This window comes from Tenrec ecaudatus, chromosome 9 (genome assembly GCF_050624435.1).
Source record: "Tenrec ecaudatus isolate mTenEca1 chromosome 9, mTenEca1.hap1, whole genome shotgun sequence".
Classification (NCBI taxonomy): domain Eukaryota; kingdom Metazoa; phylum Chordata; class Mammalia; order Afrosoricida; family Tenrecidae; genus Tenrec; species Tenrec ecaudatus.
In genome coordinates this window covers 45,024,271-45,038,138 of record NC_134538.1, presented here as the reverse complement: position 1 = coordinate 45,038,138, position 13,868 = coordinate 45,024,271, and positions in this window count along the sequence as shown.

Genomic DNA, 13,868 nt, shown 5'->3' with positions numbered 1-13,868 from the left:
TTTAAATTTGGGGGCAAAAAATTTTTTGTTTGGATTCATTACTTTCATAGTTATCAATATAGATCCATATATATTCATTTCTTAAATGTTACGGAAGGTCTTGCTCGGCGTTATAGGGTTAAATTGTAATATTGGGATACTACAGGCGGAGTCAACAGGGATCAAAAGTAGAGTAACTGCCTGTGTCATTTTTAATTTTCTTGGGTTCCATATGAGCATAAGGCTTGTAAATTACCCGGGGACCAAATTCCCCTGGTGCCTCTACTACGGGTAGAATGTTTAGGGAGGTTTCAGGGCTGGGAAAATAGTAACCTAAAGTCCAGGATCCCTTAGGGCAGGGGTCCTCAAATTGTTTACACAGAGGGCCAGTTCACTGTCCCTCCCAACGTTGGAGGGCCAGACTATCGTTTTTAAAAAAAAAAAAAATGAACAAATTCCTATGCACACTGCAAGAGTCGGCTGCTGAGCAGGACAGGCAGTGGCAGCAAAACACCCTGAGGGTGGGATAAATGGCAGCGGGCCACATGTGCCCCAAGGGCCACAGTTTGAGGACGCCTGCCTTAGGGGTTCCTGGGTGCACGGGGGATGAAGGTCTCCTATTGCTCCTCAAGAGGAGAAATGCTCTAAGTTCTGGCATCTCCGCCCACTTTCCCATCACTCTATAGAACTGTTCCAGGTGAATCACGGTTGGAAGGGAAAGTGTACCATTCTCTGGCCACCATTCTCCTTTCTCAAAAAGATATTGTGGCCAAATAGAGTTCCAAAGTGAATCTATCAGCTTTTGTTCGCCCAGCCTCTGTGTATCAACTCTATCCCAATTGGACAGGATTCATGCAAGGGGGCAATCCCTGAGCATCAAGCTGCTAAGTCCCATCTAGAAAGCACAAAACAAGGAGGCGATTGACAGCTTGCTGCCTCCCGGTCAATAACCCCGCTTGAGAGTGCACCCCTGGGTTGCCCTGAATCTGATGCCTCAGGCAGATGCCACAGCCCGAGGGAAGGGGTCAAAGACCAGTCGCTGAGGGCGACTTTAGGTCTAACCATTTTTCTGGACTACAGGCTAGGAGGACTACTGCTTGGGATGGCCCCACGGCCCTGCAAGACGCCTGCTGGCGGGGCAGACGCTCAAATCTCAGAAGGGAAGGGAACCTTAAGGGAAATTGGAATTTCTGGCTGGAACATCATGGCAGGGGAACTGGGTATTAAGGAAGAGCTGTCCCCCAAAGTGCCTAAAGCAGCATCACTGAAAGCGTAAAGGGAACACTTAGTCCGGCTAGGCTTCCGAACGCCATTGGCCTAAGCCTGGGCAACGGAAAACCAGCCTGTAACAAGGAACCAACCTAAACTGGTAGAACACTAGCCCTATAACGCCTCCAGTTTTAAATTCAGGAAATAATTTTTTTTGTTTTTATTCTTTACTTTCATAGCTATCAATATAGATGGCATTCAAAATATATTTAAAAGATATAAAATGTTCAATGGTTTTTAAATGTAACCAAATGGTCACATTTATAATTTATAATTTGGGTACCAGATACGTTTTAATTCAATATGATGACAATTTCGTGCTCGGCGTTATAGGGCTAGAGCAGCTTGTTTGAAAAGCCAGGAGAAAGGTAAGGGAATGGAGGGGAAAAGGGAAACATTTGGCTCCCGGGACAAGGCAGGGCTAACTCCCAGGCCTCCTCACCCAGCTCCCTAGGCAGCACCCTTCCACATGTTTGGACTGGTGGGTGCCTTCTTGGCCAGGGTCAAAGACCCTGTTTCCCTTCGGCCACAATGGCGGCTATGTGGGATCTCTGGGAAAAGCTTAAACAGCCTTGACAAGAGTGAAGCCATTTGGGGTTGACAGAAGCCACCATGAAAAGAAAATAAAGTAGCTATGAACTGTCAATAAACCAGCTGATATTGGGGAGGTAGGCTGTGCAGACTTAGTCCAAGGGAATGTCACCAAAGAAATGGATGATCGGAAGGCTTGCAAGAATGACCAGAGCCTTTGTGTTCAACTAGGAATGGCTAACCCAAATACCCTACTTCTCCCTCTTCGTGCTTGCACACCTGCACCTTGCAAAGGTATAAAAACCTTCGGAAAATTAGACTCGGGGCTGCTCAGACTCCTGTCAAGAGGGGTGACACACCCTGCTGAGGAAATAAAACTTTTTCTGTTGAACTTGCCGACGGTGTGAGTTGTTTTTTTCTGGGAATGGACAGCCGCTACAACATTTCCAGGAGCACTGAGCTCCGACTGCCACTGTCTGTGCCTGTATAGAAAGGAGACCACCGGTACAGGAGTGTTCTCCCCAGAACTAGAGAATTTCTGATTTCTCTAGGGCAGGGGTCCTTCAACTCTTTAAAGAGGGACCAGTTCACTGTCCCTCCGACCCATTGGAGTGCCGGACTATAGTTTCAAAAACAACTATGAACAAATTCCAAGGCACACTGCACACATCTTATTTTGAAGTTAAAAACAAACCAACAAACGGGGCACAAACACATGGCTGACAGGATCAATGTCCTCGGCTGTGCCCATGTGGCCCACAGGCTGTCGTTTGAGGACCCCTGCTCTAGGCACTCACAAAGAGCACGCGGTTTCAACCCTAAAACCTGGAGACTCTGCAATTTGTTTAAAGTTGATTGGGTAGAAGGAGTCCCCGATGGGCCCACGCAAGACTCGTTTTCCCTCACCCTACTCCTCAGAGGTCATAATTCTGCTATGGGCAACCAGGACATCCCGATCTGATCTCTGACATGGATGTGTGGATTGACATGGCCACTAATAAGCCAGCATCTATAAAAGACTTGCTCCCTCCCCCAACAGAAAGGGTTCTTGTTTCCATGAGTTCAGGAAACATGGCATGACCAGAAAAACAACTGGTCCAAGTTACTAAAACCACCAAGGTGGAGGCCGTCCCTCCCCTCCCCATCCCCCTCCCTGTCGTCTTTATACCACTTTGCAGGAGGACCGGGGGTGCAGGAGAGCTGGCTTAGGACCCATTGGGACCGCTGCCTGCCTATCAGTTCCCGGGGGCCAGAGAGAGATATACAACCCTCTTTAAATTCACCCTACAACACGTGCACTAGGGCTGGCATGTCTGCTCAACCCCCGAGAAGGATCACTCGGCAGCTGCAGTCTCTGCTTAAGGCAAGCAGCCCCAACACCTGGGGAAGACCCCCGAGTCTCTCTTTGGGTACATGTCCCCTTTTCTTCCAGGGATTACATCATTGGAGTCAACAAAATCCCCTTTTCTGACAAACCACAAGGTCTGATTTCTTTGCTAGACAAGCTTTTACACATGCATCAGCCCACCTCAGACAACTGCCAGCCACTTCTCCAGGTGCTGGTCACAACAGAGGAACAGGAGCCCTTCCAGACAGAGGCCCAGAAAGCAGTCAATAGACCTGATGGTCAGCCAGCTGGCACTCCCCGCTTGAGAGAAACTCTTTTTGCCACTGCACGAACAATGGGGGACCCAAACTCCTAGTAAGGCCCCGAGGGCCTCGCCAGGTAGCACCAGGTTTTCTAGCAGGGCCTCCGCGGGACAGCTAGGAAACCTATGCATTTACCTAAGGTCAGTGAGAATTTTCAGGGTCCTACCTTTCTAGAGTGGCTGATGGAAGCCTGCGGGCTGTATACCCCTTTTGATCCAGAGGCCCTCGAGAACAAGAGGGCAAAAGTATTGCCTGTATTACTCAGCCCGCCTCAGACATGATAAAGAAATGGGAAGCATATCAAGGGAACAATCTTAGTGATTTGGTAGAAGTGCCTTAGAGGTTGTATCACAATACAGAGGACCCTACCACGACAGAGACAAAGAAATAGCTAAAATACTAGGAATTGCTATGAGACACACTAGAGAATCAGGAAAAGAGATCATGGCCCCCTCCCGGAGAGACTGACCTGTGGCACCGCCAAGTCCCGAGGAAAAAGGATCCATGTGCCTGCTACAGAAAAGGCAGACATTGGAAAAACCACTGCATTGAAAACCCGAGGAGAGACGGACAATCCTCCACTAGAGAGGACGGGCCTCGTCCTCGCCTAGAGAAACCCAAGCGAGAGACAATAATGCTTGAGGAAGCTGAAGGAAGGTGTCAGGGCTCTGTTTTACTGACCCCAGGATTCCAGTAAATGTCTTGGAGAACACAGGGGCCATCTTCTCGGGTTCAAAAAAGAGAACGGGCACATTGTCAAAGGAAAGATTTAAATTACTGTCAGCATATGATTGCTTCCAAAGATAACGCACACCAGAAGGTTTGCATGGAGACTGGGGGGCTTGCCAAGCCATCAAGGTGAAAAATGTCTCTCTGTCCTTTTTTCGCAGTTGGCCACATGGTTTTCATGGCACTGGCTCCCGGCTCGGCTGTTGAGCCAGTGAAACTCTTTTGAGCAGGAGTTGAGGTGGCCGGTGAACATCAGCGGCGGACAAAATCGTCCTGTTTCAATACGAAGCCACCTATATCACCTCTTGGACATTATCATTGTCCTGGGCTCTGAATCACCAGCCCAGATGTAGAATGCGCCTGACAGGTACCTATTGTTTGAATGAGGCTCTGGTTAACCCCTCTCGGTAACTTAGTGGCATGGGAGTCTGGACAAGGGACTACCTTTACTTTCCAGATGAGAAAACTCACTCAAAAAGACAAAGGTATTGACCCACAGGAACACAACTGGTTAACAACAAAGCCATATTCCCAACCAGTGTCTGGAGCCAGAGCTCGGAGCCCCACATGCCTGTGCCCAGCTGAGCAGTCACTCTCTCCTGAACCTTCCAAAGATCTGAGCAGATCCTTCCCCCTCCCCATCCAGAATATGTTTTTTCATAGGATGGCGTGGATCTGCAGCTCTGGGAGAGGGACATATCTCATGGGAACACACGGAGCAGATGAAGGGGGAGGAGGGGAGAGTGGAGCCCATCTTGGCCCACCAGGCCTGGAGGATGATGTTCCCACTCAGAGAAGCCATTCCACATAGAAGACCACATGGCCAGCCCCACGATGAGACACGACGTCCCTCAAAGACCCATAGCCCTAGAAGGGACAACACTGGAGACACAGTGTGGGAATTGCAGCGACCTGATCCCACCACAGCGAAGCATAACACTAAGGGGGTGCAGCAGAAGAGCAAGGAAATGGAGCAGCAAGGTGCCCAAGGAATGCCAAAGGAGGCCTTTGGGGGCAGGACTTGGTGCCCGCACACACTGGACTGGAAAACACTCCTAAGGCCAACAAACAGTCCGTAAACTGACTATGAGCTTTCCTGTCTTGATGAGTTGTGTTTTCTTTTATGGTCATTGGATTTTGGCTGTTTTCTTTCTTTTGGTGCATGCTTTTGCTCTGTCTTGTGTTTGTGCATGTTATTACCTCTACTGTATGTCTCAAAAGAGATGCTGGATGAACAATCTCAGGAGAGAAAAAGGTGGCCCAACACTTCTGGGGGTCCACGAGAGAAAGGGAATTGGGGGGAAAGGGAGTGGTGTTAAGAAAGCCAGAGACAGGGGAACAACAAGTAGATACAAATCCGTGGTGAGGGCGATGTAGGAAGCCTGGTAGGGCGTGACCAAGGGTAAAGGAACCAAGAGGAATGACTGAAACCCAAATGAAGACTGAGCATGGCAGTGGGCACAAGAGGGAGATGAAGGGGAATAGCAGAGCGACCTAAGAAGCATTGGCGATTTAGAGAGGTCTAAATAAAGGCACGGACTTATGTAAATATATGTATCTGTGAGCATAGGGAAATAGCCCTATGTCCATATTTTTATAGGTTTCGTATTAAGGTAGCAGATGGCCTTTTGGCCTGCACTCAAGTACGATCTCAATGCAAGAATACTTGGTACTATTACATTGGCATTCCATAATGCTCACCTTCCCGACACGATCACTGAAGACTAAGTGGTTGCATAAGCAATTGTGATCAAGAAAGATGATGGTGCCAAGCTATCAAAAATTTTGGCAGCTGAGGTCTTAAAGGCTTGAAGGGTAAGCGAGCGGCCATCTAGCTCAGAAGCAACAAAGCCCACAGGGAGTAAGCCTACCAGCCTGTGGGATCAGGAGGATTCAAAGGGACCTGGCACCATCAGTACAAAAAAATCTTATCATTGCGAATGAGCGGGGAGTGCTGGGTAGAGACCCAAAGCCCATTTGCAGTCCACTGGACATTCCCTTAAGAAAGGTCTCGGGGACAAGACGAGCCAAGACAGGGTGCGAGACAGCAACAATGAAACACAACTTTCCTCTAGCTCCGCAATGTTTCCTCTCCCCTCACTATCAAGATCCCAATTATAACTTACAAATCTGGCTAGACCAGACAATGTGCACTGGGAAAGATAGGAAGTGGAAAGACAGGGAATTCTTGGCAGATGAGCCCTTGAGGACCAGTGTTATGAATGGAGATACTGGGAGGGTGGAGGGACGGTAGGTTGCATGGGGGGGCGGGGGGGAACAAATTACAAGGATCTACATTTAACCTCAAAAGATAAAGGGGTGAAGGGGGGATATCAGACAGTGCAAGATATGACCAAATAATAATTAGTAAATTATCAAGGATTTGTGAGAGAGGGGTAGTGAGAAGGGGTGGGGAATGAGGAGCTGAGGCCAGGGGCTTGGGTGGAGAGAAGATATTTTGAGAATAATGAGCGCAATGAATGTCCAAATGTGCTTTATAAGATTGATGTATGCACGGATTGGGGTTATTGTTGTATGAACCCCTAATAAAAGGAGGGAAAAAAAGACTCTGGCAGAGGGCTGATGCTAGCATGATCTCAGGCTGGATTAGACCAGCAAAAGCAGGTACTGGAGTCACCTCACCCTCTGTCTATTCCTGTGTGAGCCACGAAGCTCAGGTCCACAGCCCTGGCAGCTGGACAGTGAGAGAGGCGGGGCTCTGATTTCATTCCACAAGGGGAATGGCCCTACTGTCCTGCAGGGCCCAACCTCCTGTGTAGTGCTGCTCTCTGGGGCAGCTCTTTCATGGAGCCCACACCATGGGAGCTCTACAATTCATGGGGGATTGGCAAAAGCCTCTGCTCATGCACACACACCACCCCCTAGGTGGAGGACCTCGGGGAACAAAGCCTGAGGCAGACACCAAGCCCACTAACTGATCCTGTAAGAGATAGAATCAGGATCCCGAAACTGGCAACTGGGAGTAAGAGGCAGCATCACTGGGTCCCAGCCCCTGCCACTGCCATCTCCAAGGAGTGACATTCCCAAACAGAGGGTTTTCCAAAGGCACTGTCAGGACTGTGGAATGAGCAGCTCATTTGTGGACATGGATACTATGTGATCCAGATGTACTACCTCCTCCGTTCCAGTCAGCGGAGACTGAAAACCCTGCCAAGCAGAGAGCCATGCATCTGAACAGTATCCACCAGTCACTCATGTCCAGTCCTGCTGCCTCTAAAGAGCTTTCCTGGGTTGGTCAGATCTCTCTGGGGACAGATATCCCTCTGTCCTTGGTTCTGCGTGAGAAAGAATTCACGCCAGAGCCTGGTTTGTGATCCAAGTGAGGTTTAGGAGAGAGCTAGGGAGGGGTGGTGGGCAACCCTGGTCGATCCCAGTGGCTGAATTGAATATACTTGGCCTACGTGGGTCGAGGCAGGTGCAGCGCCCACCTAGGTGTACCTGCCCTTCCTGGCCGGAAACCTGGACCTCTGAGCACGCACAGTGTGCCACTCCTTCCTGGGCCGCTAACTGGGCCCTCTGAGCATGTGTAATGGACACCCCAGTCCCTATGCTAGCTACCTAACATTTACACCCTGAAGAGATATGGACCCAAATCTCTGGGGTACTGGGCGACGACATCTCTAGCTACTTCCTGCTGGCAAAATGGGCGATGTGGGGCTTTGGGTCCACACCCTTCCTGCTCTGCTGGGAGGGGTTGTGCAATCAGGGCTAGGATGGATAAGGTTGAAGTGGTCCAGGAGATGGTGGTCCTGGAGCTGGCACACTTGGATTACGGGCCTTGGTAACTTGAGAATTTCTGGAAAAACCAACAAAAGGACAAAGGGGTGAACACTTTAACTGAGACAAGGCTAGAATTGTGAGGTGGAAGTGCCCTTGAAAGTAGGTGAGTATCACAGGAAGTAAGTAAAAACCTTAGTGTTATCAGGCATGTGTGTTTGTTCATTCTAAGGACAGGCACGGGGGTAAAAGCGTTCACAAATTCCCCTAGGAGGGTCCAAAGTTTGGGCACTACTGGGTGCAGTGGGATCACTGCTTCATTTATGATCCTAAGGTCTTGGACCTACTTATAAGAAACATCCTTCTTTTTAACCCTATAACGCCTCAATTTTAAATTTGGGGGCAAAAAATTTTTTGTTTGGATTCATTACTTTCATAGTTATCAATATAGATCCATATATATTCATTTCTTAAATGTTACGGAAGGTCTTGCTCGGCGATATAGGGTTAAATTGTAATATTGGGATACTACAGGCGGAGTCAACAGGGATCAAAAGTAGAGTAACTGCCTGTGTCATTTTTAATTTTCTTGGGTTCCATATGAGCATAAGGCTTGTAAATTACCCGGGGACCAAATTCCCCTGGTGCCTCTACTACGGGTAGAATGTTTAGGGAGGTTTCAGGGCTGGGAAAATAGTAACCTAAAGTCCAGGATCCCTTAGGGCAGGGGTCCTCAAATTGTTTACACAGAGGGCCAGTTCACTGTCCCTCCCACCGTTGGAGGGCCAGACTATCGTTTTAAAAAAAAAAAAATGAACAAATTCCTATGCACACTGCAAGAGTCGGCTGCTGAGCAGGACAGGCAGTGGCAGCAAAACACCCTGAGGGTGGGATAAATGGCAGCGGGCCACATGTGCCCCAAGGGCCACAGTTTGAGGACGCCTGCCTTAGGGGTTCCTGGGTGCACGGGGGATGAAGGTCTCCTATTGCTCCTCAAGAGGAGAAATGCTCTAAGTTCTGGCATCTCCGCCCACTTTCCCATCACTCTATAGAACTGTTCCAGGTGAATCACGGTTGGAAGGGAAAGTGTACCATTCTCTGGCCACCATTCTCCTTTCTCAAAAAGATATTGTGGCCAAATAGAGTTCCAAAGTGAATCTATCAGCTTTTGTTCGCCCAGCCTCTGTGTATCAACTCTATCCCAATTGGACAGGATTCATGCAAGGGGGCAATCCCTGAGCATCAATCTGCTAAGTCCCATCTAGAAAGCACAAAACAAGGAGGCGATTGACAGCTTGCTGCCTCCCGGTCAATAACCCCGCTTGAGAGTGCACCCCTGGGTTGCCCTGAATCTGATGCCTCAGGCAGATGCCACAGCCCGAGGGAAGGGGTCAAAGACCAGTCGCTGAGGGCGACTTTAGGTCTAACCATTTTTCTGGACTACAGGCTAGGAGGACTACTGCTTGGGATGGCCCCACGGCCCTGCAAGACGCCTGCTGGCGGGGCAGACGCTCAAATCTCAGAAGGGAAGGGAACCTTAAGGGAAATTGGAATTTCTGGCTGGAACATCATGGCAGGGGAGCTGGGTATTAAGGAAGAGCTGTCCCCCAAAGTGCCTAAAGCAGCATCACTGAAAGCGTAAAGGGAACACTTAGTCTGGCTAGGCTTCCGAACGCCATTGGCCTAAGCCTGGGCAACGGAAAACCAGCCTGTAACAAGGAACCAACCTAAACTGGTAGAACACTAGCCCTATAACGCCTCCAGTTTTAAATTCAGGAAATAATTTTTTTTGTTTTTATTCTTTACTTTCATAGCTATCAATATAGATGGCATTCAAAATATATTTAAAAGATATAAAATGTTCAATGGTTTTTAAATGTAACCAAATGGTCACATTTATAATTTATAATTTGGGTACCAGATACGTTTTAATTCAATATGATGACAATTTCGTGCTCGGCGTTATAGGGCTAGAGCAGCTTGTTTGAAAAGCCAGGAGAAAGGTAAGGGAATGGAGGGGAAAAGGGAAACATTTGGCTCCCGGGACAAGGCAGGGCTAACTCCCAGGCCTCCTCACCCAGCTCCCTAGGCAGCACCCTTCCACATGTTTGGACTGGTGGGTGCCTTCTTGGCCAGGGTCAAAGACCCTGTTTCCCTTCGGCCACAATGGCGGCTATGTGGGATCTCTGGGAAAAGCTTAAACAGCCTTGACAAGAGTGAAGCCATTTGGGGTTGACAGAAGCCACCATGAAAAGAAAATAAAGTAGCTATGAACTGTCAATAAACCAGCTGATATTGGGGAGGTAGGCTGTGCAGACTTAGTCCAAGGGAATGTCACCAAAGAAATGGATGATCGGAAGGCTTGCAAGAATGACCAGAGCCTTTGTGTTCAACTAGGAATGGCTAACCCAAATACCCTACTTCTCCCTCTTCGTGCTTGCACACCTGCACCTTGCAAAGGTATAAAAACCTTCGGAAAATTAGACTCGGGGCTGCTCAGACTCCTGTCAAGAGGGGTGACACACCCTGCTGAGGAAATAAAACTTTTCCTGTTGAACTTGCCGACGGTGTGAGTTGTTTTTTTCTGGGAATGGACAGCCGCTACAACATTTCCAGGAGCACTGAGCTCCGACTGCCACTGTCTGTGCCTGTATAGAAAGGAGACCACCGGTACAGGAGTGCTCTCCCCAGAACTAGAGAATTTCTGATTTCTCTAGGGCAGGAGTCCTTCAACTCTTTAAAGAGGGACCAGTTCACTGTCCCTCCGACCCATTGGAGTGCCGGACTATAGTTTCAAAAACAACTATGAACAAATTCCAAGGCACACTGCACACATCTTATTTTGAAGTTAAAAACAAACCAACAAACGGGGCACAAACACATGGCTGACAGGATCAATGTCCTCGGCTGTGCCCATGTGGCCCACAGGCTGTCGTTTGAGGACCCCTGCTCTAGGCACTCACAAAGAGCACGCGGTTTCAACCCTAAAACCTGGAGACTCTGCAATTTGTTTAAAGTTGATTGGGTAGAAGGAGTCCCCGATGGGCCCACGCAAGACTCGTTTTCCCTCACCCTACTCCTCAGAGGTCATAATTCTGCTATGGGCAACCAGGACATCCCGATCTGATCTCTGACATGGATGTGTGGATTGACATGGCCACTAATAAGCCAGCATCTATAAAAGACTTGCTCCCTCCCCCAACAGAAAGGGTTCTTGTTTCCATGAGTTCAGGAAACATGGCATGACCAGAAAAACAACTGGTCCAAGTTACTAAAACCACCAAGGTGGAGGCCGTCCCTCCCCTCCCCATCCCCCTCCCTGTCGTCTTTATACCACTTTGCAGGAGGACCGGGGGTGCAGGAGAGCTGGCTTAGGACCCATTGGGACCGCTGCCTGCCTATCAGTTCCCGGGGGCCAGAGAGAGATATACAACCCTCTTTAAATTCACCCTACAACACGTGCACTAGGGCTGGCATGTCTGCTCAACCCCCGAGAAGGATCACTCGGCAGCTGCAGTCTCTGCTTAAGGCAAGCAGCCCCAACACCTGGGGAAGACCCCCGAGTCTCTCTTTGGGTTCATGTCCCCTTTTCTTCCAGGGATTACATCATTGGAGTCAACAAAATCCCCTTTTCTGACAAACCACAAGGTCTGATTTCTTTGCTAGACAAGCTTTTACACATGCATCAGCCCACCTCAGACAACTGCCAGCCACTTCTCCAGGTGCTGGTCACAACAGAGGAACAGGAGCCCTTCCAGACAGAGGCCCAGAAAGCAGTCAATAGACCTGATGGTCAGCCAGCTGGCACTCCCCGCTTGAGAGAAACTCTTTTTGCCACTGCACGAACAAAGGGGGACCCAAACTCCTAGTAAGGCCCCGAGGGCCTCGCCAGGTAGCACCAGGTTTTCTAGCAGGGCCTCCGCGGGACAGCTAGGAAACCTATGCATTTACCTAAGGTCAGTGAGAATTTTCAGGGTCCTACCTTTCTAGAGTGGCTGATGGAAGCCTGCGGGCTGTATACCCCTTTTGATCCAGAGGCCCTCGAGAACAAGAGGGCAAAAGTATTGCCTGTATTACTCAGCCCGCCTCAGACATGATAAAGAAATGGGAAGCATATCAAGGGAACAATCTTAGTGATTTGGTAGAAGTGCCTTAGAGGTTGTATCACAATACAGAGGACCCTACCACGACAGAGACAAAGAAATAGCTAAAATACTAGGAATTGCTATGAGACACACTAGAGAATCAGGAAAAGAGATCATGGCCCCCTCACGGAGAGACTGACCTGTGGCACCGCCAAGTCCCGAGGAAAAAGGATCCATGTGCCTGCTACAGAAAAGGCAGACATTGGAAAAACCACTGCATTGAAAACCCCAGGAGAGACGGACAATCCTCCACTAGAGAGGACGGGCCTCGTCCTCGCCTAGAGAAACCCAAGCGAGAGACAATAATGCTTGAGGAAGCTGAAGGAAGGTGTCAGGGCTCTGTTTTACTGACCCCAGGATTCCAGTAAATGTCTTGGAGAACACAGGGGCCATCTTCTCGGGTTCAAAAAAGAGAACGGGCACATTGTCAAAGGAAAGATTTAAATTACTGTCAGCATATGATTGCTTCCAAAGATAACGCACACCAGAAGGTTTGCATGGAGACTGGGGGGCTTGCCAAGCCATCAAGGTGAAAAATGTCTCTCTGTCCTTTTTTCGCAGTTGGCCACATGGTTTTCATGGCACTGGCTCCCGGCTCGGCTGTTGAGCCAGTGAAACTCTTTTGAGCAGGAGTTGAGGTGGCCGGTGAACATCAGCGGCGGACAAAATCGTCCTGTTTCAATACGAAGCCACCTATATCACCTCTTGGACATTATCATTGTCCTGGGCTCTGAATCACCAGCCCAGATGTAGAATGCGCCTGACAGGTACCTATTGTTTGAATGAGGCTCTGGTTAACCCCTCTCGGTAACTTAGTGGCATGGGAGTCTGGACAAGGGACTACCTTTACTTTCCAGATGAGAAAACTCACTCAAAAAGACAAAGGTATTGACCCACAGGAACACAACTGGTTAACAACAAAGCCATATTCCCAACCAGTGTCTGGAGCCAGAGCTCGGAGGCCCACATGCCTGTGCCCAGCTGAGCAGTCACTCTCTCCTGAACCTTCCAAAGATCTGAGCAGATCCTTCCCCCTCCCCATCCAGAATATGTTTTTTCATAGGATGGCGTGGATCTGCAGCTCTGGGAGAGGGACATATCTCATGGGAACACACGGAGCAGATGAAGGGGGAGGAGGGGAGAGTGGAGCCCATCTTGGCCCACCAGGCCTGGAGGATGATGTTCCCACTCAGAGAAGCCATTCCACATAGAAGACCACATGGCCAGCCCCACGATGAGACACGACGTCCCTCAAAGACCCATAGCCCTAGAAGGGACAACACTGGAGACACAGTGTGGGAATTGCAGCGACCTGATCCCACCACAGCGAAGCATAACACTAAGGGGGTGCAGCAGAAGAGCAAGGAAATGGAGCAGCAAGGTGCCCAAGGAATGCCAAAGGAGGCCTTTGGGGGCAGGACTTGGTGCCCGCACACACTGGACTGGAAAACACTCCTAAGGCCAACAAACAGTCCGTAAACTGACTATGAGCTTTCCTGTCTTGATGAGTTGTGTTTTCTTTTATGGTCATTGGATTTTGGCTGTTTTCTTTCTTTTGGTGCATGCTTTTGCTCTGTCTTGTGTTTGTGCATGTTATTACCTCTACTGTATGTCTCAAAAGAGATGCTGGATGAACAATCTCAGGAGAGAAAAAGGTGGCCCAACACTTCTGGGGGTCCACGAGAGAAAGGGAATTGGGGGGAAAGGGAGTGGTGTTAAGAAAGCCAGAGACAGGGGAACAACAAGTAGATACAAATCCGTGGTGAGGGCGATGTAGGAAGCCTGGTAGGGCGTGACCAAGGGTAAAGGAACCAAGAGGAATGACTG